We start from the raw sequence: 27,384 nt of genomic DNA on the forward strand, positions 1-27,384 counted from the left end.
TTATGTTACTTTATTAGAGATAATAGTGAAGCACTAAATATTTCAATCAGTGTTATTTGATAATGCTATTAGTATACCTTTATTCATTTAAGAAATGGCCCACCAGCGGTCGAGCGGTAAAATCGCTGAACACTGGTAGTTCCGTCTTGAGTTCGATCTCAGGCAAACGGGTTGGCTTCATAAGAGTTTCATGGTTTTTTTCCCGTACCAGCTTACAAGCCAACTTACCACGTACCATACGAGCCAGCTTTCCTAAGAAAGTGCTCTACGAAGGCATTTTTCCTTTAAGGCACATAGCCCCAGTGTTTTTTGTCATAATCAACTAAACCAAATCATTTAAGAAATATATCAGTTGATCACTGCTCAGTGTACATCTGCTGTTTGCTTATAAAAACACTTTTTAAAGACATTTCTACTATTTTGCTAATAATTCTGGAAGGCTCATAGAATCCGAAATTATGTTACACTAACATCCGAAATTATGTTACAGTAGCTAACAGAGAACTTAAGTCTGCTTAATACAACAAAAATCTGCTTGACTTGCTTTCGTGTCTTTGGGAAACGTAAGTATATGCAGAAATAAATATTAAAATCTGTCACGTATATTTGTAAGGATGTAAAGCATACTGTTTTGGTTCACGATAATGATAAATATGCATCATGTTACGACAGTTTTAAAAGATCACAAATAACTATACATATGCTAGACTTCTAACAAAATTTCTGTTACAATATGAATATGCATTTATTATTATATGAGTCGTAAAACGGCCCACCAGCGGCCGAGCGGTAAAGTCGCTGAACACTGGTAGTTCGGTCCGAGGTTCGAATCCCGAGAACGGTCCGGCTATATGGGTGTTTTCGTGGTTTTCCCCATGTGTAACGTGTATACGAGCAAGTTTTCCTTAGAAAATCCTCGACGAAGGCATCTGCCCTTAGGCAGATAGCCATAGTGTGCTTTGCCATAATTAAATACACCCATACACACATGAGTCGTAAAATTCAGTGTTCGTCATTTTTAGATTCTAGGTATATGACAAAATTTATTTTTTTAATTTTCGTTTTGTTTTTAAAAATTAATTCACTTTATAGCTTTTCTTCAATTTATTATAAAGGAATAGGAGTTTAAATTTTGATTTATATATAATATGATATAAATTCATCATTTATTAATAATATTTTAGGTATAACAAAAAAATTATCGTTAATGTTCCAAATTTTAATTTTTTTAATGATTTGTCTTACATTTGTTGTATATTTGTTGAATGCATAGCTAAATATTTCAATTATACACAATAAAGGTTATGCAGAAAACAATTCAGCTGGCATGATAGCTAATTTCGAAAGAAAAATTAGAGTCTTATTGCTCTTAACTCTTAGTACTGTAAGGATCCTAAGTTTTAATAACGTTTATTTTATTTTAAATCTTTGCTATCACATCTTATTTTCTACTTCCGGCCAGAATTAAAAGCTTTAACTTATTTATGCAAATTTGTTTTGCTAACGCCAAGTACTTAAGTTGTGGCTTTTTGCCAAGCAAAACAGAGGAAGGAGTTATTAGAAGCAGGCCGCTTGCCATAGTAGTTTTACTCGGTTGCTGGTTGCCTTCAAGGCCAGAGGTTTAATCCTCTTGATAATTTTAAACGTATCATAGATTTAGCAGCTCTCTGTACTACATACGGATTTTGTTAAATAACGGCCAATCTTAAAGTTAGGCACTTGTAAATTAATCCAAAGTTAGTTTCAGTTAGAGTTTTAGTTAGTATTTTTATATTCTTACGTTCAGACCACAAGTGGTTGGTTTCTGTATTCCGAAGTTCCGGAAATCACTGTCAAGATAGAAAAATAAAGGGTTTTGTATACCCTTCCTGTGTGTATTGTCTACTTCACAATTTATTGAACATAGCTTGAGTAAGCTCCCTGTTCCGAGTCAGGACAGTTCATGTTTCCAAAGCAAGTAAAGAGGAATACAAGTCCTGATAGTACAAGCAGCCATTTTTAAATTGACGTTAAAATAAATTTATTCTATGGTCTATTAGAAAATAACTATACTGAATCATTTATTGACGACTTCTAAGAGGTCGCTTTCTGAAAGAAACCTGTATTTTTGAGAACATAAACATTCGTTGATATTGAACATCACTTTTTTAAGATGCCAGAGCAAATGCACAGAGCTCCAAAAATCCTCTAAAAGCATAGACGGTCACGTTTTAAAAGGCTGACTACTTTTAATAAAGCTTGTATATTAATGTTCATTATACATTTCTCACATTTTTACTTTCTTTCAAAACAGCGATGCTGTGGTTTAATTGCTTTAGAACTATGTGAAACTAATAAAATGGGCCCTAGGTTATAAAAACCTAATTATATTCAGATACACACCTTTTGAACATGTTTGAAATCATACTAATCAGAATACTTTGTCTACAGAAAACATTGAATCAATATTAGAAATCAAAAGCTAAGTGAGATTAAAGTAGGAAGAGTCATATCGTCTAACCCATTTTAATTGAAGTATAAACAGGTGCTTACTTTATCGTAAAGTGAACAACCGTTTTTCAAACAGCGAATGAAAGAAAGAAGAGCCCATCAGAGCTCGAGCGGTTAAGTTCACTAATAGTTCGGTCCGGGGTTCAATTCCCGGCCAACGGCTAGCTGCACGGGCGTTTTCATTGTTATTCCCGTGTGTAACTTGCATATGAGTCAGTTCCCTTTAAAAAATCCTCCACGAAGGCCTCCCTCCCGTAGGCAATAGCTCTAGTGTGCTTTGCTGTAACCAAATAAACAAAAACCGAAAGAAAAAAAAAAAAAAAAAAAAAAGGGAATTGGTGGTGGAAGGCAGCTACGAAACGTCGTTTTAGAAGAATGAGCTACATAACCAAATTTCTATCTATACTCTGGTAAACAGTACATTATTTGCTCATCAACAACCTAAATTTAGCTAATGCTCGGCTTAGTTCTTAAATTGCAATTTTAGCCACAGCCCCCAAACAAGACGATGTCTGGTATTTTATTTCATTACTTAGTTATTCATCATTAATTTAAGAATTAATTAAATTTTCATTTGTCTTTAAATTTTTATTGAATTATAATAATAATCATTTAATATTATAGTTGCTAATTATTTTATTATTGTAATAGCTATTTTATTTATTTATTTATTTATTCATCTTTCCTGATGGCCTTCCATAGAGCTCCAGCACTTCTAATTTTAAAAATTAAGTCCTGACTACAACCAATGATTGCGAAAATAAAAGTCAAGTAACTTATTTAGTGATAATTAAATAAAATAAAAGCCAAAGCTTTTATTTTCGCCTTACTTGGCTTATATATATATATATATATATATATATATAAATGTGTGTGTACTTTACATTTAATTATAAGGACATATATATATGTACTTTACATTTAATTATAATTTATTTGATATATATATATACATATTTACGTTTGGTAGTATAGTATTACCGATTGCACTAAAAAGGGAGGTGCACATCTAGATGTTATAACGGAACCATATACAAAATTTCAACGTTCTATAACTAACCGTTTTTGAGTTATGCAAAATGCATACATACGTACTTACACATCACGAAAAAAATCCCTTTCAAGTATCAACTTAATCATTAGTCATAAGTATCAGCTTAGATTAAATGGGATTACATTTAACAATAAGTTTTTTTGATAAAAAAAAGAGAGAGAGAGAGTCCTTCATTGTGTTCGTACGTACAGGCGTCAGCCCAAAAAATAATTCACATGGATTCCGTAATCGTCAAAAACGGATATTTCCATTAAAATATGATACCCAAAAGTTTTCTCGATTACAATAATTACTACCATTTTCTTTGATACAAGGAAGTAAAGAACCTATATTAACCTACATATTCTTATATAAACAATACCTAAGTGCAGTATATAAATATTTCAAATCAATAAAATCTGACTATGGCACGCTCAAGGAAAAAAAAAAAAAAAAAGAAGAATCATCTAAATTTTCAAATTACAAACATAAATAGCAATAGTAAAAAGCAAATACAAAATAACGCTTCACGCTATCAAAATTGCTCATTTTCTTAAATATCAACAACTAAATAGTATTTCAACTAAAACACATAATGTAAACAAGAACTTGTCCGATGCCCAAAAAAATTCAAAATTATCTATGAAAAATATGAGCGCATTGTGACGCAACGACATCATTCGTATTCGCATAGAAACCGCATCATTCGTATTCGCATAAAAACCGCATCATTCGTATTCGTATAGCAACCGCATCATTCGTACTCGAACAAACCGCATCGTACGACAGATGCGAGTAACGAACAGATGCGAGTAACGAAATTAATTTGTGAGTACCGAATCGGTACTTCGAGTCAAACGATGTACCCGTTACTCAGTAACGAATACATGCGGTTTGCTCCAGCTCTACTGCACTATGTATCCGCAATTTATATTACTCAAAAATTGTTTCTTCTTCTTTTATACTTTTCGCGTCCATGCGATTTATTTAAATCTATTTCATAGACATACTAGATGAGATTTTTGTAATTTTAAAGCAATATAAAGAAATTCAGTATAATTTAATCTTAACAACATTAAGTTAAGTTAACTTTACTATCAAACTGAATTAGCTGACAAAATTCGAATTAATAAACCATATTTTCCTTGGGTGAGGTCTGTGTTTTTAATCCAGAATGCTCAACTGCTATCAAATAGGATTCAGCAAGTATCAGCCGAGAACATTTAATATGATAGATGACACAGCTATAAAAGAAAAAAATAATAATACTTCTATCTTTACAAATCTGAAATGTCAACAGATAAAGTAATTAACTACGCATACGTTTTAAGTAGTTAATATTTTCGTCTAATGTAGTTAATCTGCTCCTATTTTATCTGTGATATTGTTCAGCATAGGAATTCAATACAAACAATAGTTCTTAAAAATGAAAAAAAAAAAAAAAAAAAAAAAAAAAAAAAGTCTATTATCATCGATTCAACACGTGCTTGCTTGCTACTTATTTAAAGAGTTAAGTTTCAACGCATCGTAAAAAGTCTCTGGACTATTTCTAAGTATCGTGTCTGACTTTAGGTATGTCTAATTACTCAAACGATAACCAAAGATATTAGGTGACAAAAGGGCCCTTAAAAATGTTTGCATCGGTGCGAAATGAAGAATGTTAATCTTTTTTTCAAGAAATGAAGAATATGAGCATATTTTAAGAAAACTCCACTCAAAATGCTTTTATGTTTAAGATGAGCCTATAGAAAATTACTTCAGTGAGTGAAAAAAAAAGTGCATACGTCAAGGTTATTAAAAAAAAAAAAAAAAAAAAAAAAGAGCTTTGGGGAATGGTGTAAAATGAAGGAGGGGAGAAGGAATGTTGCAAAGGTTTTTCTTTACCTTTTGCTTCTCTAGTTCGGATCATCTACAATTCACATCACCAGTTCTTAATGACAGGTTTGCCACAAACCAATAGATTCGATGGCGATGTAAGTCACAAAATGGTGTTAAACTCAACGAAAATGGTTTCATCCTTTGTACCACAGTGCATAGAAATTATGAACTGGTTTTAGAGTAACCATTTTTCATTCTTTTCTTAGCTTCTTCGAATTTATCTCCTAGTTAAAAAAAAAAAAGGATTAAATTACTTATAAAATTAAGATTTTATATACACCATCTTTTGCAGTTCACTTCCAAAAATGGAATGAAATATCCAATGTCAAAATAAAAGCTTCTTTCGGAAACGAATCTTCATATTGCTTCCTGAAATATTCCTTAGAAATCCTGAAATGCATATACCAATGTTAATAAATGCATTTACATTATTTTTGCTCTTAAAAACATAAATTTTTCATATTTATAAATTTTGCAATCTAGCTTTGAAAAGTTACTCAACAACCCCAAAAAAATAAATCCCCAGTATGGTTTCCTTAGACTGCAATTATAAGATGAAAACTAATATTAAAAAAAGCGTTAACAACAACACTTACGGCACGATAATTGAAAATAATATTGCAAAGTTCTAAAATCGAAGGGCACAAATGCTATTATTGAAACTTAAAGCAACATTCTAACATGTAGATGGATATACATTATAATATCTTTAATTTAAAAAGACCCATCATGAATTAAGTAAAAAGTTTTTAAAATGAAATAAAATTCCTTTATTTTTCTTTTTCTTAATCTGTATTCGGTTAGGAAACAGTCACAAATAAATTTTTAATTGAAGTTTCCTGCATGAAAAATATTTTATCACGCTGTTTCGAAAACTGACGATGCTACCAAACAGTTAAAAAGAGTTACTTAAAATGGCAGAAGAAATCGCTTTAAGTTCTAATCACAATGCAAACCAAACAATAACGTTGTGCGTAATTTAGAGCACAATTACAAACTTTTAGTTATTTTAGGTTATGTTAGATCTTTCAGGTTTGAGTTATTTTTAGGTTCATTCATAGGGTCATTAAGGCAGTTAAACTGAGTTATGCACATTTCCACACATATAGACCAGCATTTCTCTGTATTTAAAACAGTAGAAATGTTGGTACTATATGTTACATACTATAAATCTGCGTAAGAATTCCATGAATATGCTTCGGTAAAGGAATATGCTCGTGGGGTATCAGAATTTAGCAATATCAATCTCTATGAAAAGTATCTTCAGATATGAAACGTAAAATCTCACCACAGACCTGAGCTGACGAATAAACTTTTAAATTCCATTTTATCTATTGGGGTTTGGTTTGGTTTGGTTTATTTGATGCCTACAAAGCACACGAGAGTTATATGCTTAAGGGGAGGGGAAGTCTTCGTGGACTAGTTTCTAAGGAAAACTTAACTCGTTTACACGTTGCACATGTGGAAAATTACGAAAACGCTTATGCAGCCAGCCCGTTCGCGGGATAAGAATCTCGAACCGAACTACCAGTGTTCAGAGAAGAAGGAATCCAGTTCAACTTCAGGTTGGAAAAGGCATTTTTGCATTAAAAGCTGCCCTGAATGATCTACCGGAAGACACTACACAGTAAAGAAAATCAAATCTTTGAATCTTAAATTCCAAATTTGCAAATCTTTACTTCTGTCTGAAGTCATCCGGATTATGTTACTGTGCAAGATAACATGGCCTCGCTTATAAGATATTTCTCCCGCCTTCGTGGAGTAGTGGTCTGCACGCTTAGCGCGTAATTGAGAGGTCCGTGGTTCGATTCCTGGCGAAGGCGTTGCTCAATTTTCATCTCTCTTGCTTCAAAAAATCCTAATGTCTCTACAGAATAAGATCAGTTGTATCTTAAAGAGCCGCCCGGATAGATATTACCCTCCTACCTGCTGCATCGTTGGGCTCGGTTTCGAATCCCATAGAAGGCATGGTAAGTGTAATGTGTTCTGTAAAGGAACTTTCAAAACACACGGCTAGCCGTATAAGGTATTTCTCCCACTTTCCTAGCGTCCTTCGTGGTGTAGTTGTTCAGCACGCTGGGCCGGTATTCCAGAGGTCCGTGGTTCGATTCCCGGCGAAGGCGGTTGCACATTTTTCATCTTTTCTGCTTCCAATTAACCTAATGACTTATTCAGCACTTATTCATAAGTGGCGCCTGAACTAAAAGGGTTATGTATGATGATTCTCCGCACCCAGGATTTGGTGACTAGGTCCCCTAAAACCCTAGTCGCCCTTTAAAAAGGGGAGTATGTAAGATATTTCTCCCACTTCCCTAGCGTGCCTTCGTGGTGTAACGGTAGCACGCTGGGCCGGTATTCCAAATGTCCCTCGTTCGATTCCCAGCGAAGGCGGTTGCATATTTTTCATCTATTCTGCTTCCAATTAACCTAATGATTCTACAGCCGAAAGTCCCCTCTAATTGTTTGTGGTAGGGGAAGAGGTGTCAGAAGAAAGTTGACAAAGGAAAAATTAAAACTTTCTTCAGCGAAAGATTTTATTTTGTGGTTAAAGCTAATTAATTTGGCAAATCTTCTAATAAATAAATAATAATAAGTATAATACTGCTGAATAAGTACCTCCAGTGTATTTGTATGTAAGAATATTAGTAATTAGCATATTAAATAAATGAAATATAAATTGCATATAAAATAAATAAAGTGTCTGAATGTAAAGAGAAATGTTAAATTACTAAGTATATGAACTTCAAGGATGATAACAGCAAGGTGTGTCTTATCATTTTTCTTTTGTTATTTAAAGCACATACGATAATTTAGATGAATTCATCTTTCATGATAAGATAGTAACATCGTGTAAATCCCTAAAGAGAGTGAAACGAAAACAAATATAAATTTAGTACTTTTTTCCAGGTATAGTACCTTTTTCTTGTATTATTGTAGTTAGCAAATATTTTTCCTGAGCGGTCACCTTGCTTAGGATTCCCAGACGTACGAGGGAGAAATTCATTGAATCAAAACAGCTACTATCGCACAGATAGCATTGCCGCCATCCATTAAATGTCATTTGCCATCCTCCGTAGATCTTGTAGTGGCAGTAGGTACTATTGAAGCCGGCATATTAGGGGGAGGTATCTATTAAGAGTCTAGCTTTGATCGTTCAACGTAGACAAAGCCGTTTGGATTAGTGGCGAGATCGACCATGCTGGAAAATGTCCGAAAGGAGGCACGCTTTCTTTACTAAAGAATCTCGCTTTTCTCTCCGTACTAAGACCGCTGCATAAATCCATGGAGAAGATGCGGCAACATTCCGATCCCACATTTGTTATCGAATGGCAATCGCCCACCCTAACAGGTATGGTACAGTCTTCGAAGCCACCTGTTGGAGAAATCAATCTACTGTACCTAATCTGAAAGCTAATCTAAATCAAGAGTAGCAAATCAACACATCATGGGCTACTAATCTGAAAGCTAATCTGCCGGCTCTCTTATTTGTCAAAAACACTGTGAAATCGATTGTTTTACTTTGCTATTAATGAGCCCATGTGTCATTTCCTAAGTAGACAACATCAGACCACATACTAAACGACTTTCTCAGCAATGTCTTCAAAAATTATTACAATTTTCTGGCTATCCAGGTCTCCATATCTATCATCAACAAAACACATTTGGAGCCTGGTGGAAAAACAAATGCAGATTTCTAAAAATACAACTGAATCAACTGATCAGTTGCAAAATCTGTGGCAGAATCTTCTCTAAAATAAATAAATTTGTTTTATGCACTTAAATATCGATCAGAGAAGAATCTATCCCTTACTGAATTATAGTCATTTCCTTGACATTATTATTTAATAAAAAAATACACCCCTCCTAAAACTCTAATTTTTTACATAACTCATCAAACACTACATATATGCCGAGTTTTATGACCGTAGTCACTTTTCCTGGATGCATATCATTATTATTTTTCATCTACTTTATGAAAGATAAAAATAAAATTATCAAAATACTAGAATATTTAATGTAATACTTTTTAAATTGGAATATTTCAATCATTGAGTTTACTGAATATTGAGTAGAAAGTTTAATAAATTTCCCCTATATTTTTTACTAGCTAATTTATCAGTTAGTTTTGATGGACTGATGTTCTAATGAGTCCCATATTCCACCCTGTATTCTATTAAGCAGGAGTAAAAAATGTAACGGGGAGACAAACAGGAAAGCCAAATAATATCCTATGCTACAGCTGACAATATTTTAATGCTAGTAAAAAAATCTCAAATATACTAAAATGCAGCTAAACCATTTGTTAACAGCAAGAAAACAAGAGTAATCAGATAAGTGGGAAACATTTTTTTCTCATACGAGAAAAAATTCAGTTTGAACATTCATAACGGTGGCTGATGTTATTCGCATGATTTTCGCCTAAAAAATCTAAAAATTTTTTCAACAGATAAGCGGAATGACGATATGAGTATGTTTTGTCTAGAGTGATAAGTCTGACATTGCTGTAATTCATCAATGTATAAAACAGAATGCTAACAATATACACGTTGTGAAATTTTAGTTCTATTTAGGACGTTATTATAAGGCAATGACTGGAAATTTTGTGAAGATAATGGTTCATGACACGTTTCCTAATTAATAAAATAGTAGTTTCAAAGAGAAATAATTGATATCATGAGCTAGCCATCAAGAACAGATTTAATCAAATTTAAATGTCTGGGGACATCTTGTAAATCTTCTTCATCTTTTAAAGTTTTGACAAAAGCGGTATTTCCTTACCAGCATAAAATATATGCGCAAAAATTAGTTACGCCAAACATAATTTTTTTGCTCATTAATTCAGTGGATGCATATTTATTATTAAAGCTGATGCTGTTTGTACAAAAAAATGCAGCTGTATGTAAAATTTCTTTTCGGGGGATTGTATTATATATTTGCCCAATACTAATTTAATAATATGCACTAATTAAAATTAATTTTAATATATAAATTCTATAAAACTGTTTAACTTATTACTGTCTTATTCCAGAATGATGTTTTTGAAAAATGCTGAAATGGAGTAATATTTATACAGCCGGTGTAAGGCAAACCTCACTTAACGCCTAATTAAGTAGTCCATCGATTAATGTGTGCTGAGGGAAACTAAACTAAGCGAGTGTAATAAAAAGAAATAGGAACTGATTATACATATCCATCAGTTAATGTAAATTTGTAAACGTAAGTTATTAGCCATAGCAAAGAATAAAATTAAGAAAATTAAGGAAAATTAATTGTGATTAATTAGGACGCTATTTAACTAGGCAAAAAAGGGAAATATTTACCCTGCATTTATTAAAATGAATATCAGAGTTTTTATACTTAAAAGTGTTTCTCCGGCCTTCCTAGCATGCCTTCGTGGTGTGGTGGTCTGGCGCGTATTCCAGAGGTCCGTGGTTCAATTCCCGGCGAAGACGTTTCTAATTTTTCATCTATTATGCTTCCAAAATACCTAAGACTCTATAAAGGCGCCCGAACTAAAAGGGTGTTGGATGATGATTCTCCTCACCCAGGATTTTGCGATTGGGTTCCGTAAAACCCCCAGTCGCTCTTTAAAAAAGGGGGTTATATAAGGTATTTCTCCCGCCTTCCTAGCATGCCTTCGTGGTGTGGTGGTCTGCACGCTGGGTGCGTATTCCAGAGGTCCTTGGTTCGAATCCCGGCGAAGACGTTGCTAATTTTTCATCTCTTCTGCTTCCAAAATACCTAATGTCTCTACATACTTTATACCAATACAGTGAACAAAGAATCTTGTAACATAATTATAATGTAATAAGACTAAAATAAGTTATTTTTCATCTGATAGACACGTATGCAAGGCAGTTGTATACGAACATTAAAAAAGAAAAAAAATTCAACTGCACTTCCCATGGAAAGATGAAACTTTTCATTTAAAGATATTCTTTCCTAGCCCCACAAAAGTATTCTTCCTGCTATCAGTTTACTGTTTTTATACATGAGTCTAAAATAATTCAAGGAATTCCAGTATGTTAAATGGTGTCAATTAAATAAATTTAGATTTTTACTGTAGATACAAATGCAATGAAAAAGCAAAGAAGAAATTGTTAACGGAGGTGCATAACATAGAGTTTTTCGAAGCATCGCTTTTAGTTACATTAATAGTATAAACGTTAAAAACTTTGTTGTGAAATGCCAAAGTATTATTTAGGAATAATTATAGTTTTTATTTGTGCCCCTTTAACTGATCTGTTGTAATATGAAAGATAAATGAAATAACGTATAGTGCGTAAGACAGGTACAGTTTCTACTTTTTTCTCTAATTTCTTTCTTTTCTTTCCTTTTTTTTTTTTTAACAAAACATAAAAACACTAGAAAGATCCTTGTCAACGTTTTGTAGGAGTGGTTGAATATGAGAAACGGAATTCCTTTTCTCACAAGAAATACCTTCAGTACTTTTTAGGCACTGCAAACTGAAAAGCTATCTATGATTTTTCCTAAATATTGTCCATTCCTGCTCTGACGGTTATTCTAAATGTTGTGTTATTAGTTTTTTTTTTTTTTTTTTTTTTTTTTTTCAGTTCTTTTCGGAATATTTCCGTAAAATGAATTTCCCCTTTTGCGGAAACATTGAAAGCCAAACCATGAGCCATCTTTCTAATCACTATTTGTATCTGTAGTTTCGTATTAATGCAAATTCTAAAAGGACAGCATGGAGATGTATTAAAAGCAAACTGAAAGATGCAAAAAAGGTCGACGACAAAGCAAAACGACGTAGCTTTGAAAGTTACAGAACATGTATGGCTGATTAGAATTTCAAAAAACGTTGATTAACTACGTGTATCTGTATAAAATATAAAACAGCAACTCTGACCCCAAACGTTTTGGAATACAATAAAATCTGAAATCATGAAAATTTTGACTTCTCACTTTTCATTGTTTCAATCAAATTTGTAATAACTGAGTTTGCGATATTATTTAAATATATAGTTATGCATATTTATGATTTTTTAATTTATAAGTATATTTTTATGTTTCTTTATCAAGAAAATGATATGGATTTATAGGATTATATCTTTCTTTAAGATTTATCATAACTGTAATTGTCTTGCTTGAGTACACGAATTTTCCAAAACCATCGGTCATAATTTCCAAAAACATTTGACCAATGCTTAAACCTTCAGTGAGTTACAAACGAGCAACCACTATGCCACTCGCCTAAAAATTTTAGAAATTATCTTTAGTTATGTAAAATTATTGATCTTGAGGATATGAAAATTAAAAAAAAATTTAAATAGAATTATCTTTTTTTCAATTTAGGCCGTTTTAGTTGTACATTATTTTTCTATTTGGAGGAAAATAGTCAGCTAAAAATACAGATTGATTTGTCTGTATAACCACACAATACATGTGCATACAATATATGTTTATATACATATTTATACACAGTACATACATATTACAATGTTAAATGGATAGCAAAAAAGATATTTTGTTTAAAATATTTTAGTAATTCGAATATAAAATTGAAGTAATGAAACCATGAATCAAGTTTATCGAAATAAGCAAACACAATTTCATGCTAATAAACCAGTTATAAAGATATTGACCTTTAAAATGTGTTGCATTTTGGGGATTTTCATACTTTAAAGATACCTGATTCCTTAAGGTATTTCACATTCACAACGGTTTAATACATACATAATACAAACATTTCGTTAAAGTGCAGTTCAGTAAAGTAAAACTTTATAAAGCAAATTAATAATCCAAATCGCTGTACCAAGTTATCGAAAGATAATCAAGAAGATGTGGTTTTGTGCGGAACTGCCACTAAAGTACGCAAACTACTATTACTCATTCATTAATGAATGATTTTTGCGCGTAACTGTCCCTGCTTTTCGATTTTTTCCTGCTTTCGATTTCGTGTGTGCCACTAAACCGTGAAAAGGATACTAAAATATTTTGTTAGATTACTCATTCACATATTACTCTTCCACTTATACTGAAGTTTTGACAGTTTATAAGGTATTTCTCCCACCTTCTTGGCGTGCCTTCGTGGTGTGATGGTCTGTACGCTCAGCGCGTCAGAGAGGTCAGTTTTTATCTTCAAATCTTCTATTAAATTTGATCATGTTAGAAGTGGTTGAATTGCTTATAAGGTTTTTCTCTCGCCTTCCTAGTGTGCCTTTGTGGTGTAGTTGTTATGCACGCTGGGCCGGTATTCCAGAGGTCCGTGATTCGATTCCCGGCGAAAGCGTTTGCTCATTTTTCATCTTGCCTGCTTCCAAAAAGTTCTAATGTCTCTACAGTGGCGTGCGCACTAAAAGAGTGGTATATGATGACTCCCCACACCCAGGAATGGCGATTGGGTTCCCTCCCCTAAAAAACCCAGTCGCCCTTTAAAAGGGGAAGTATATAAGGCATTTCTCCCACCTTCCTTAACGAGCCTTCATGGTGTAGTGGTCTGCACGCTCAGCGCGTAATTGAGAGGTCCGCGGTTCGATTCCCGGCGAAGACGTTGCATATATTTCATCTTTCCTGCTTTTAAAAAAAATCCTAATGTATCTACAAGTTTACATATGAGACCTTCATGTTGCAGGAACAGAAGTTTATTCATTTAAGATTCCGAGCTTTAGTTTTTGATCATACAAAATAAATAACACAGTTGTTGCTTATGAAGCATATCTTGAGTACATAAAAAACATGAGCATTTTATGAACAACTCCCTCCTTGTCTACTATGCTACTTACGACAGTTATTTAAAAAAAAAAAAAAAATTAGTGTTGTTTGAATGCCTTGCAGATGTTTTCAGCTTCCTTGATTATGAAAAAAATTATTTCAAGTTTGTTCCTATTTTATTGGATTTATTATGCCGCGGTATGTACAGAAACATTTATTTCCGGGGAAAGTGTTTTTAAAATTGTCGTTATACCCCCCAGCGCATCAATCCTAGCATTAAAATGCTCAGCTCTTACTGTAAAATCTCAGATATTGACTTCACTTTGTTAGTAAATTACAAAGTTATGAAAGTCATCATGCATTCCTAGTAAATTAAAGGTGCGATATATTATGTCTTTTGAAATTTCGTTTCGTTGTTGCAACTTAATGCAGTCATTATCCGAGACATACGATGAAGATAATAATGAGTTCAAACACAGCTGTGTTTCCGAATTCCATTTTCCCGACTGAGACTGAACTGGATTAATTTGTAGCACTTTAATTAAAATACTTATCCACTAGTTTTTTTCCCTCTTAGGCTTTTATTATATAATTATCATTTTAACAAAGGTTTAAACGATGTGGTAGAAAACAGTAGTATTAACTGATGGGATTGAAAATATTATTTCTGAAATATGAACTGTTTTCCTCCCTTCTTTTTTACTTTAAAAAGGTGTTTTATTCGAAATTATTTATTAATTCCTGATGTAGATAAGCTTGATAACATTCTTTAAAATTCGTAGCTCACAGAACGCCTATTATCGATTACTCAAGTTTAAGCCCTATTAAATGATAGATTTTAATAATACGACATGAGCATAAGATGTACATGTAAATGGGTATTAATAATTTATTAACTAAATAAATATTGATTGGTATATTTTCTAGGAAACTGTCATGGAAGAAGTCTGTGCTAAAAATTCGGAGAACATACTGCAGTAATACTTATAACAGCTCTTTTTGTGCTCGTAAGTCCATGCAATTTTTATTTAAATGAAATAAATCAAGTTTTGTTTAAATCCTTTAGCACACATTTTCTCATACAACCCTGTAGTTTTCGAAGAAGAGCTGTCGTTACTAAATACTTAGCGAAGGTCACCCCTTGTCTTTTGCAGGATTCAAGTCTGCGGAGATACACATGCTCGAACATTCTCACACTTGCATTTACTCTTTTAGAAACCGCTCAGTATTTGAACAGCTCAAACAAAGATAATGCACTGCTGATTTAAAAGCATTTTTACTATTGTTATATTGCGTCTTGTGATTTATTTGTCTCACAATGTTAGCAAATTATTTTCCAGTCTATATTGACAGTATGAAACTGAAACACTAAAATCAGCTGAAGCGTAACATTTACTGCAAGCTGAGTCTTTAAGAACTTCTCACGGCGTGACTGCGTTGAATAATAAGCAGAATTCATCGCAGTTTCTGAGTGCGTAGCATAAATTTGTATGAAGAAAGTTGTTAATTTATATTTCCATGAAAACATTTTTGCGGTATCTGATACTCCTATTAAACGATAAATTAACGTGATTTTGTTGCCTAGCAATATAGTATGTAGCTCAATATACGCTTAGCGAATTTCAAAAACTCTTTATGTATCATAATGAAGCTTCGGACTGTTGTTCCTGCAATCGATCAGTCTCGTCCTGTTTAAAATAAATTACTGTCTTCAGATTTAACAGTTCCCCCCCCCCCCGTATAATCTTTTAAGTAGTACTTTTCAGAAATGCCTTAAGAACTGGTTTACTGTTTGCACACATGTTGAGGATTAGTGATGTATCATTAATCACTTGAGATGTTAATTAGTTTTAACCGTCATCTCCAGTGCTTTCTTAATTGCTAAAGTTGTTAGCAATCTCGATTATTACTAACACTGCCTTGTTAATCATTGAAGCTGATGTTAAAATTTCTCTCTCATTTGGCAATGCTGCCTTAGGAATCACAGAATTTAAGCAGGATTTTTCAGGACGCATTAGTGATTTTAGTTTCATAAAAATTTTTAAGGGATACCAAAAATCACTAAACTTTAGAAAGAAAAATCAACCTTAAAAAAAGCTTTCACAATGACTTTAAAAACTAAGAATACACATCAAAATGTTTCACAGATAAATGAAGCTTTCAAAGTAGCTAATCAATTCCGATAATGAAATTTTTTTTTTTTTTTTTTTTTTTTTTTTCTCTTTTTTGCTCTTTCACAGATTTGAAGCAGGTACTTACCCTGGATTTTCATAAAGAGTATGCTACTGAACACAAAATTCTGAAAAAAATCATATTTATGAACGGAAGTTAGAATTACACGTATCCGAAAGTTGGCTATACTATTTGCTTATTAATGTATTGTTAAATATTGCATAGCATATAAAATAATGAAATACAAGCACTTAAAATTTCTAGTTCATCAGATTAAAGATCTATTCTTTATCCCTCTTACGCATAAAGTTCAAAACGTGTTCTAATACTACATCTTGGACTTAATTTCTGAAATTAGAAATGCTCGAACTCCATCTAGTGCCGTCAGAAACAGGAAATAAATAAATAAAATAGTAGATAAAATAATTAAATAAAATACAAAGGGATATAAATATTAATAAATTAAGCTAATAATAATTAAGTAAATAACGAATTAAAATACCATAAAAAATTAAACAAAAGGATTAAGTTATAAGGTATTCCTCCCGCCTTCTTTGCATGCCTTCGTGGTGTAGTGGTCCGCACGCTGGACGCGTATTCGAGAGGTCCGTGGTTCGAATCCCGGCGAGGGTCTTACTCATTTTTCCTCTCTCCTGCTTTAAAAAAACACCTAATGATTCTACAAAGTTAGTAATAATAAATTAATATAGAGTTTAAAACATTAAGTGAAATAATTAAAGAAATAAAAGGTAAGTAAATCCGTAATAACAAGACGTGATATAGAGAATAAAGTCAGTTTTCTTCTCTCTATATATATCTTCCCTTTCCCCCCCCCCAGTGGCCAGACACTTTTTTCTCACACATTTGTCAAAGTTAGCTTAATCGATCAGTCATATAGCCGCTCATCACCAAGATCGTTGTACAGGGTTATGTTAATAAGAGGGATCTGATATAACGCTTGTAAGTACACGCAAGAACACATAGTAAATAACAACGGGATTTAAACCCTCAATCTGTCATTCAGACTACTAGTCAACCTCCGCTAATCGATATGCAGCCTGGGAGAGGGCGTTAAAAAAAAAAATTCATTCTGAGGAAAACTAAAATGCATTTGTATATCTGTGCGAACGAAAACATTTTTGGCCCTGATATATGTGTGCTTTTTATTTTGGCTTCTGATCCATTTAACACATTTTGATCAAATGAATATAGCTCATAAGAATTGCCCTTTGGGTTTGCATTCTGTCAAGAATGATTTTCTTACCTCAGCTGCTGAAGTTTTCCCACGCATTTTTCTTCCCATGGAAATTGATTCATTTATTCTGTGTATAGTATCAATATCTCTTTTATTAATCGCTAAATTAAGTATGGTATTAATACTTCCTGTTAAATATATTTTCTTTTAACATTGCAATTCAAGTGAACAGCGGAATTTGTTTGATTTGAACCTCCAGTGTGCTCTGGCAAGAATTACGATTTCACTCAAAATATTAAGAAGTACCGAAACCGAACATTTTCTGAGCTCAAGTCCTGATCTGAGCAACATTTTTCATTTCATAAAATGCGTTTTCTAATAATGCAATGAACTTGTTAAATTCATAACTTACGTTATGAAACTTTGTAATGTTTTTCTTTAACACAAAGTAGTATTAGTGTATCTCGTAACTTCATATTTACTGCACATGCCCGTAAGTTTTATCATTTTTAAGTAATTTTTATTTTTCAAAAGACGATCAGAATCGAAATATCGGTTGAACTAAGTCCTTTAAAGAGCGACACTTTTTTTTTTTTTTTTTTTTTTTTTTTTTTTAAAGTTCTGCTTCAAATTTCAAAAAGAAAAATGCTTCCTTCTCGAATCGCGGAGCTCTGGTATACCGGCCCAGTGTGCAGACTACCACACCACGAAGGCACGCCAAGGAGTGGAAGAAATACCTTATAAACTTTTTTGCAAGAATGTATATTACGAATAATGATATTGCAGAATAAGTGCACTTAGTGCAGGTGTCAATGCAAACTATTCTATATCTCACTACGAACTGCGCTCAGCTTTGAAGGTCTATTTCTTTTAGGCTACAGTCTGACTTGCTTATCTATCTGTTCATACTTTACAAGATCCTATGGAGAGTATAAACAAATCTTCTTTACATATACAGACTTCCCATATCTCTTTCTTTAGAATGGAGTCCATAGGGAAAAGTGCATACTTTCACACTAGAAAATGAGCTCCACACATTTTGTTCCGACATATCACCAGATGGTATTTTTAATATATCTCGGTATACATATTTTGGTTTGATTTTTTATGCCTTTTCAACAGTAAACTTTAAGGAAGCATGCAGTTTTCAAGTTGTACTGGCGTAAGTTTATTCTGTGTAATCCCTAATAAACTGGAATGTCCTCTGGGAAGAGAACTCTAAATGATATGTTAAATTTATGGTGTCCTCTCAGAGGGGATAACCGAGTGTGAAGGGTTAATTCGAGTCAGTTTTCCTTAGAAGGCATCTTTCTTCTAAGGCAGTCGTTGAATGCTTTGCTTTAATAAAGTATCTAAATTTTTCTATAAATTTGAACTTATAACAGGAGTGTTAATATTTTAAGTAACTTCCAGGCAATATGATACAGGCTAAGTTCAGAATTGCATCTGATGGTAAGTTGTCTCATTCTTCTGTCAGAGATCCAGCAATGCCGTAATGGATAAGACGTTTAACAATTAAAAACAATTAAAAAGAAAAAGATACAGGGGTTGGACAAAAATATAGAAACACCTCGTAAAATGCATGTTTAAACTGAAATGTTTATTCTTGCAAAAATTGTTGCGGTGGTGCTGATGTATTTGCTTACTAACGCCACCTGTATAACATCCTCAATACGTACCACGCGTTATTCGTTATCGAGACAGTGTTCTGTGCAATTGTGAGTGAATTATGTCGGAGCTAAATGAATTCGAAAGTGGGCAAATTATTGGGGCTCGTATGGTGGGCGCTTTCATAATCAAGGTAGCTGAAGCGTCTGGCGTTTCAAGCGGCATAATATCTAAGATTTTAAACTCATACTGGAAAACTGGAAGAACTGCATCCTCTAAATCACAGCGCGGACGAAAATGTGTGTTGAGTGATCATGACAAACGATCATTGAAGAGGATTATAATGAAAAATAAGAGGACTACAGCCGCAAAAGTGACTGCTGAACTGAATGTCGCACCTGTCAACACCAAAAGAATACGAAGGGAGTTCCACAAGTAGAGTATTTTTGGGCGAGCTGCAATTCAAAAGCCACTCATCAGTCATCAAAATACCTTTAAGAAGAGAAAGGGGTGCCAAAGGCATAAAACCTGAATTGTAGAGCAATGGAAGACTGTCACTTGGTCGAATGAGTCTTGCTTCACACAGTTTCCGACTTCTGGGCGAGTTTAAATCTGGCAAACGCCGTCCCAAGCGTATGAAGGATTAGGATTATTCAGTTATGGCAAAGCACACGAGTGCTATCTGCCTAAAGGGAGGGATGCCTTCGTGGAGGACTTTCTAAGGGAAACTGGCTCATATACATGTTACACATGGGGAAAACCACGAAAACGCCCATGCAGCCAGCCCGTTCGCGGGATTCGAACCTCGGACCGAACTACCAGTGTTCAGCGTCTTTACCGCTCGGCCGCTGGTGTGCCAAGCGTATGAAGGTGACTGTTTGCGACCGTGAGTGAAACCTAGCGGAGGTTAGATAATACTTTGTGTAGCTATATTGTGGTATTCCATGGAACCTATCATGACTGTACAAGGTCACATTGCTGCCAAGGATTATGTGACCATTTTGGCTGATCAGGTCTCTCCCGTGGTACAAATTTTGTTCCCTCATGGTGATGCCGTATTCTAAAATGACAGAGCTTCTGATCACTCAGCTCACATCGTCCAGGACTGGTTTTCCGATCATGAGTGTGAAATTTCACATCTACCACGGCCACAACAGCCACAGATAACAATATTATTGAGCCTTTGTGGGCTATTTTGGAGAGAAATATGCGTGAGCGTTATTCATCTCCAGCATCGTTAACTGAGCTTGCCACTGAGCGAAGCATACAAGTTCTCTGTTTAAGCATTCCGAGAAGATTGCAAGTTGTTTCTAATGCCAGCAATTTTCCTATACCGTATTCGTCACAGTAATATAGCTTTATTTCGGTGTTTCCATGTCATTGTTCAACACCTGTATCTACATTCGTTTCTCAGATCAATGCTGATCGAAATTTATCACGATTATTTCGGCATCTAATTAAAGTTTTAGAAAATTTAGCTTACAAAAACATAAATGTGATTGAAGAATTAGATTGCAACAACATAAATTAGACTAAAAATTTTGACTATTTTATCAGTAAAAAATGATGTTCTAATAAATGAAATATCCAAGTAATACGTTTCATGAAGAATTTAAACTTAAGTTCATACAAAAACAAAGGGGAAAAAATTATGTATAACAAAACTAAGAGGATTTGGTTGCAAAGAAATAAATAAGATTACTTGTAAATAAATTTTCTAATAAAAAATTAGGAGTACAGTAACGAAATATATGAATTTACGTATTACTTTATAGAGCACGGGGACAGCTTGAGCCAGAAATGTATTTAACTATTGAGAAGTATAAACTTCCTAATTTTAATTAATTTTACAAATAGTAAACTGGAAAGAAGGGTCTAAGAGAGACCTGGATCATGAATTTAGACTACATCATTGAGCCCTTGCTTTGACAAAAACCATTTAACCAACATTTATTACAGAAAAGGTTTCAAATAATCTTTCTCGTTTTATTTTGTACTTCTGAATATCGTTTTGAATGTAGACATAAAACTTTCGATGCAATAGATGTCTGGGAACTGGACAGGCGTACATACGTAGTTATGTCTTAGTATGGTTAAATATCCAAAGAAAGAGGATAATGGGACTTTATTTAATAAATGAATATATAACACTGTTAGCCATAAGACGTTACAGAGAAAAAAAGGAATTTTTGACAGAAAATATAATTTTATTTAGTGAACCATGTATTGAGAGAGGTCATTCGGGAGATACCTTCTATTGAGTGACAACATGCCCCAAGGATCTCCCCAGAAAGTCTGATGTGTCAGAGCTTGCCCAAAGGTGAGAACCCATCCATTTGTTTCTCTTTTTATCAGCTACAGAATCTTACCATACAATGTTATTTTATATGAACAACAATTCGGGGCCAACGGCACTTTCGAATTGTCTAATATGATTAAGAATAAATTAGTTATAGTAACGCTTCCCTGTTATAATGATCATTTCAGTATCTAGAATCCGTTTTACTTACCCAGAAAAATGTACCAAAAACGAAACTCTTTCTCCATTGTAGTGGCCTGATTTAGTGATATTTTCAGTGCGATATCTTATTTTAATCTCTTGCCAGGTTAAATGACTTCCCTAATCAAGTTTCCCAAAAATGGATTAAGTCCTTCAGAGGCGTTGAGTACTTAAAAGATTTTGGTGCCTTCCCCTACAATGTATTTATAGTATTATACCTGCTCTTTCCTAATTTCTTCTCTCTCGGTCTTGATTTAGCTACACCATACAGTCGATTGTAAAACTAGCTAAGAGAATTTTTTATGGTGCCCGCTTTTCATAAGTTCCAAGGACCTTTTTATGGTACCTTCTACATTTGATGCCCTGGGAATGTTCCTGTTTTGCTTAATGCTTAATCCAGCTCTGAATTTTTCCCCTCAGAAGTTTCTGGCATCCTTGAAGCCAGCTTAAGTATGCGGTATAAAGGTATAGGTTCCCATCTATCTAAAAACCTTCTATCGCGCTCCTCATAGCCTAACTTTCTTTGAGCCTCCCAATTATAACATTAGGAGAAAATCATCTATATCAACTAGTATATATACTAGTATATACAGCTAGACGAAATATGAATATAATATATATATAGTATCTTATAACATCAATGCAACAGCTGCTGCTGGATCTCATACAAATGTAATTTTCTCACACCACGCCCAATGCAGACCATACTGCTTTATTTTACATGTATTGCTGTTTCTGTTCCCATGCAAAGAACCCAGATGCAAATAATTTTGTACAACACTTGGAAGTTAGTTGAGAATATTCTTAGGTAATTAGAAAAGATTAACTGATTGCTGCAAAGCCCTTTCAAACTATCTCCTTTTAGCCATTACTGAAGATGTTCCAAGAAGTATTGGGTTTTATTTCTGTTGGCTGGAAAAATTCCGCTGAGTATTTCATGCAGTCATCTCCTTCACGCATTAGGAATCGAGCACGGAATGGAGCGTGCAGCATCCTTTGGTCTTATCTCGTCGGCTGTATGAAGACTGCAATAACAATTGAATGTCTTTGCATAAAAACTACTGTGATGCAGAACCATGAGTCTCACCTGACCATCAGCAATAATCAATGCATTATAATCTAAACATTCAATAAACTAATCGTTATGAATTAAATAGCTTTCTGCAGCAGGACTTAAATTCAATCAATGCTTACTGACCTGCTTGTATGAAAATAGAACTGCAAGAATAGATTTGCACAAATTAATGGGATTTAGATATGAGGCATTTAAATGGACGTTCGCAACCTGCGTAGCATTTTGTGGAACTAAAATTTTTAAGGAGAGATTTATAAATTAACATTTTTGTTGAGAACTGAAGAAGAAGGCTGAGGTTTCTAAGACGCGGCTAAGGACCATCAGCGGCCGAGCGGTAAATCGTTGACCACTGGGAATATGATCTGGGTTCGATTCTAAGTAACAGTAACTTCGTTATATTAATTCAAAATGTAACTATATTTTTGTTAATAACATCGTTTTATGTATTTCCAAGTTTTATATTCTTAAAAAACATATTTGCTGCTGTAAAGAAATTCATAGCAAGAGAAGTACTGAAACTTCCAGAGCAATCCCATCATTATAGTCCTGAGGCGAACTCATTTTGACATCTCTGACGTAAATACCTGCTAATGTGAATAATTGTAGAACATTAAATTAAACAAACAGCAGTACCTTAGGAAGAAATTTTGCTAAAAGTGTGTGATATCCTAATTATCACTCATATATCCCTCATTGTATAAAATGTATCGATGATATAATAAATTATGCATAGTATACGTCTGCCATCGTAAATGCATATTTCAACATTTCAGTTAATTTTTTAAGTGAAGGATTTTACCTCTAAATGTTCTGGATTGACAGAGCGAAAAGTGAAGAGCTCACATACTGGAAAAGAGGAAAGTAGCGCGAGCAATATTGGCGAGTGGCAACCCCTACACGGTTAGCGTAGCGGTTTGCTCCCCAAACATTTGGCCCCGGCATACGGTACGGCCGAGCGATCCAAACAGGACGGTTCATCCTCAGCTACAAATTCAGTGCTTACAAGTTCAAGTCATGATCTGTCAGTGTTCTTACTAACACTGTGCTACTGAATCATTTGCTGATGAGTTTTGATAATTGCCTAAAATTGGATTTTGTTACTTATAAAAAAAATATGATTTTCTGATCTTTCGTCAGAAATATAGTGTTGATACCGGAAGAACCTCTGCGAGGTCAGGTAAGAAAAAGACCGATTCTATTTGACCTTTCACTTGCGGGATTTTGACTTCGTGTTTTGTTTATGATGAACTTAGCTGAAAGCGGGCAGATGTCGTAATGCTGTCAGTAAAGATTTCCTTCTTAACGGCGTTTTACTAATATACCGCTAAGTACTAAGGAGAAAAATGCAGTTTTCACGTATTCTAGCACGTATTTCTTTCTTTAATTGCAGTTAAGAAATAATTTATAAGATTCTGTGTTTAACGAGGTAAAATTTAATTTAAAATTTTCCTAGAGAAGTAGCTTCGAAACACATAATCTTAATCTTCCAAATGGTAATTTTAGAGTACGTTTCTTTTGAACTTTCTTTCTCTGTAGACATATTTTACAATTTTTGCTTTTTCATGTTTAAAAATATGCTGAAAAAAGATCGCTGGTAATTCTATAGTATATTTATTTTAAGGATATATGATGTATGTTAATCCGTAAAAGCAATTAAATAATTTAACATTAGATTTAATAGAATATTTCTATGTCCTAAAATAATGAATACAGTTCTGTGCATCTGTTAAAATGTAAAAGTAATCAGTCCCAAAATTTTGCAATCGCGTGTTTTTTTTAAATTGAAAATCAGGCTGTAATATTCCACTTTGTATTTGACTGTCAAACTTCACGATGGTTAAAACAGTAAAAAATTCACGGTCGGTTCCTCCCATTCGTTAATGAATCACATGTGCTATTTTAAAACTTAATGATTTTAAGATATCCTTAAAATTTTAAAAAAGAAAAAAGAAATATTTGGAAGGGAAATGTCTTAGTAAGTTGCATGTTTGTAAGAAGTGAAGTGCTGCAAAATTTTAAATTTAGCATATAAGAAGTTAAAACTGTGTATAAGTAATTTGATTTTAATAAATTACAGTCTAAGATACTTTCATTCCTTTTTAAATGTTTATTAGACTAATCAGCAAAAAATAAGTTGAAAATTAAAGAACTAAGTCTCAGCAAAGCATTATTTACCTGTCATTTAGTAATATGACATGATTAAACCGGAGCTCAGAATAGCATCTATGTTCTGAGCTTTGAACAGAATATTTAAATAAAAGTCAATGAGCTGGTATTAGCTTTCCTGTAGTGTTTTTAGATTTTTAACTTGATTTGGCATGAAGTATTATGATTATTGTTAAACAGAAACACTAAAAAGTGTTTTGTGCCTGTCATTAGAAGAGTTTTGAAGACTTGTATATGCTTCACAGAGAGGAAATATAACTTTAAAAAAAAATTGTATGCGTTCTTTCCCCTTCTCCTCTCGTGTGGGTGGTCTTTGATTTCTCAGTTTTTCATTCTGTAAGCTAAATAATTAAATCTTTATTAAAACACTTCCTTTAAAAGAATTAGCAAAATGTAGTGGATTATTTTTTAATATTTAAATTGTTAAATGGGCATCGCTTCTTTTAAATTTCATAAGTCTAGAACTTTACAAAGAATGCGTGCAGTTCTGTCTTTTCCGCTTGTTACTAAATTGCGTATTTGTTTTGGGTAGTACAAACAATTCCATTGACTTATTTGTAGTAACCCAAGTACTGACGCATTTGTATCGCATCTGTATCTGCATTCCACTAAATCTATAGACACAAGTAATCATGCCGGTGTTTATGATGGCCGCTCGGAAGGACTTTCTTTTGGGGGCTTCGAAAGCTTGAGGGTAGTTTATCGATTTGCGCATGCTCAGTGGATGGTGGTGATGAAGCCGTGCCTGGGATTTCAGAATTGCTCGGAAATAGTACTGAAATATCTAAAAATAGTTTATATGTTACAAACTATAATGCTGAATCAAAGGAATCGTCCTAGAATGTTAGAAAGTATAAATTTGAATCAAAGGAATCGTCCTAGAGATACACTCGTATTTATTTGATTTCGACTAATTTTATAAAAGTAAGAATGAGGTATATCATTCGAGAAGGAATTTTGATATCAGTGAAGTTTAAAGAATTTCTTCAGAAATTTAAGATCTGGTAATAAATAATAATGGCTTTCAAAAAGAACTTTCGAAACAACTGATTAAAATGCGTCTACAGTGAAGAAATAACATAGAACATACTAAAATTTTGATAAAAATCTAAAAATATTTCTGATTTACTTAAACTCTGTATAAGTTATCTCATTAAATTTTCGTAATTAATTTTGCATAATATTTGATTTGAACTGTTAACATTAATGAGAATTGGCACTGGGCAAAACACAAATAGTAGCTCTCAACAAACAAATATACTGTCTTTAAAAGTGAAGTACTGCTTTATTTGGCAATGCATGGCTGAAATTTTGATGGAATCTTTGTAGATCAAATACATAATTTTTTATACATCGTCTTTGAACTATGCTCAAACTTAATAAATGAATTTTCATTTTTATTCAACTTAAATATATACCGAAATATCATTTTCAAGGAAAAAACTTATTTCTTTATGCTTCTAGATAACTTTTGTTTAAATTTGGGGGGGGGGCTTTCTATATAATACTTTCAAAATTACCAACTTGGTTAAATAATTGAAAACAACACGTTCAGTGTTTCATATTCAAAATATTTTTTAGAATTATCTACAGGATATCTTATATATTACTGGTTTACTATTTATAATGCCTTGAACCCGCTGAAGATAAAGTGCTTACAAAATACTGTATAATTACTCACCATTTGTAGATATTCTGAAATTTTTTTTTTTTTTTTTTTTTTTTTGCTAAGATAAAGCATTTGTAGTGTATGTTATTTTAGCTGTCCTTATTTCAAGCATTTGTGAAACGGTTTTGAAGGTCAAGTTCACAGATATCGAAATGGAACTTTCCTCTATTGTAATCTAAATGTAGTAGTTAATAGGAACATAAAATTTGACGACACAGCACGAAAGAAATGTCATTGGGAATTTTTATCGTGTCATAAATAACATGCGAGTTTTATCCAGTCAAAATTTGAGCGAGGAATATATGCTATATTTAATTATCTGAAATATAGTGTTTAAGAAGTGATGAATTTGTGTGTCCGAAACAATTTTAATTTTTACGAGTCAGTATGTTTGTTTGCATATTTAACATCAGTACATACATTTGTATAAATCTGTGTTATAAAAAGGGATTTTTCTTAGTACCGAACGTTCTTAGTTCCGTGTTATTAGTGCACAAAGCAATTAAAATTTTTTAATGGTGTGCGTTTGTCATGGATGACATCGGATTTGATTCTTTGCGATTCGCTTTTAATTAATGGGAAGATTATTCGAATAGTCGTTGATTTTTGCATTTTGATGTCTGGCCTTATTAAATGTATATATTCTTGAAGAAAACCCATTACTGGTTTGCAAGCTTCTAAAATATAAACGCATTTTAGAAGCTTGCAAACAGATTGTACAAACAATGATCGCTTTGTACAGCACTTTGTGAAGAATTCATTTTCATTTGTAAAATATTAATGTTTTCAACAGGTGGTCACATGCATAGTTTATTCCAATGTTATTAATATATTTATTTCTCATACCCTATACTCATTTAATGTAAAAGATCAGTTCTTCGCTCAAAATTGTTGTCCGTATCTTCTTAGAAAAGAAATATTGGTT

The 27,384-nt window shown here is 33.2% G+C and overlaps 1 protein-coding gene and 1 long non-coding RNA gene across 6 annotated transcripts in view; one reads left to right on the forward strand and one right to left on the reverse strand.

Annotated features, from left to right (window-relative positions):
• The window catches only part of LOC118191159 (uncharacterized), an 80,792-nt gene that overhangs the window by 6,042 nt on the left and 47,366 nt on the right, over positions 1-27,384 (reverse strand). The window lies entirely within an intron of this gene.
• The window catches only part of LOC118195463 (uncharacterized), a 189,133-nt gene continuing 185,313 nt past the window's right edge, over positions 23,565-27,384 (forward strand). For all 5 annotated transcript variants that reach the window (XM_085807143.1, XM_085807147.1, XM_085807144.1 and 2 more), the window contains exon 1: positions 23,565-23,801. The gene's annotated coding sequence lies outside the window, so the exon portion shown is untranslated. The remainder of the gene's footprint in view (positions 23,802-27,384) is intronic.

The sequence above is a fragment of the Stegodyphus dumicola genome, chromosome X1 (assembly GCF_044657685.1).
Source record: "Stegodyphus dumicola isolate Sdum_Otavi_A_Nest chromosome X1, ASM4465768v1".
Taxonomy (NCBI): domain Eukaryota; kingdom Metazoa; phylum Arthropoda; class Arachnida; order Araneae; family Eresidae; genus Stegodyphus; species Stegodyphus dumicola.